We start from the raw sequence: 1124 nt of genomic DNA, 5'->3' as shown, positions 1-1124 counted from the left end.
GGCAGGTTCGAACCTGGCCTGGGCCTATCAAACAACAATGACAAGTACAGCATAAAAATAGCCAGGCGTTACAGGCGCCTATAGTCCCACCTACTCGGGAGACTCAGGCAAGAGAATTATTTAATCCCAAGAGTTTGAGGCTGCTGTGAGTTGTGACACTATGGCACTCTACAGAGGGCAACATAGTGAGACTGTCTCAAGAAAAAAAGAATTTTGATACTTACCTGGCAGGGAAGATAACATGATTACGAAGGTAGTTTTCCCAGGGCAAGGCTTATCCATTGCACTCCACATGTGCTGACCCCTGTGATTTCCCCAAATGTGGGAAACTCAACTGCATAATTTTTGGACTGTGTTTGCACTTTCCCCTGTTCTTTTAACAAGATACCAAAGTACTGTATGTTTAAGAAATTTATCATTTTTGGGGTGGTGCCTATGGCTCACTGGGTAGGACGCCAGCCCCATATACCAAGGGTGGTGGATTTGAACTAGGCCCTGGCCAAACTGCAACAAAAAATAGCCAGGCATTGTGGCAGGCACCTGTAGTCCCAGGTACTGAGGAAGCTGAGGCAAGAGAATTGCCTAAGCCCAAGAACTAGAGGTTGCTGTGAGCTGTGATGCTACGGCACTCTACTGAGGGTGACAAAGTGAGACTTTGTCTCAAAAAATAAAAAAAAAAGTTATGAAGAAAGTGTTAATCTTCCTTATTTTAAGAGAAAATATATTTAGTATTCATTAAGTAGAAGTTCATTATAAAGTTCTTCATCCTCCTCATCTTCACATTGAATAGGCCATGGAAGAGGAAGAAGAGGAGGAAGGGTTGGTCTTACTGTTTCATGGGTAGCAGAGACAGAAGAAAATCTGCATATTAATGGCCCCACATATTTCAAACATATGTTATTCAAGGGTCAACTGTATATTTTGAATGAAAGTTTGAAGAATGAGAAATCTGGTTGGGGATGAAAGATTTGAGAGCCATACTGAAGCAGAGATTTTTTTTTTTGAGACAGCTGTCAAGCTGTCCCCCTGGGTAGAGTGCCATGGCATCACGCTCACAGCAACCTCCAACTCCTGGGCTCAAGCGAGTCTCCTGCCTCAGCCTCCCACGTAGCTGGGACTACAGG

At 43.9% G+C, this 1124-nt stretch overlaps 1 pseudogene; it reads left to right on the top strand.

Moving 5' to 3' along the window:
• Positions 1–216: 216 nt before the first annotated feature.
• Positions 217–370, top strand: LOC111722155 (annotated as a pseudogene).
• Positions 371–1124: the final 754 nt, after the last annotated feature.

The sequence above is a fragment of the Otolemur garnettii genome, unplaced genomic scaffold (genome assembly GCF_000181295.1).
Source record: "Otolemur garnettii isolate 467f Iridium unplaced genomic scaffold, OtoGar3 scaffold00219, whole genome shotgun sequence".
NCBI classification, from domain to species: domain Eukaryota; kingdom Metazoa; phylum Chordata; class Mammalia; order Primates; family Galagidae; genus Otolemur; species Otolemur garnettii.
Note: the sequence above shows the minus strand (reverse complement) of the source record. Positions and strands in the feature narration are given on the sequence as shown.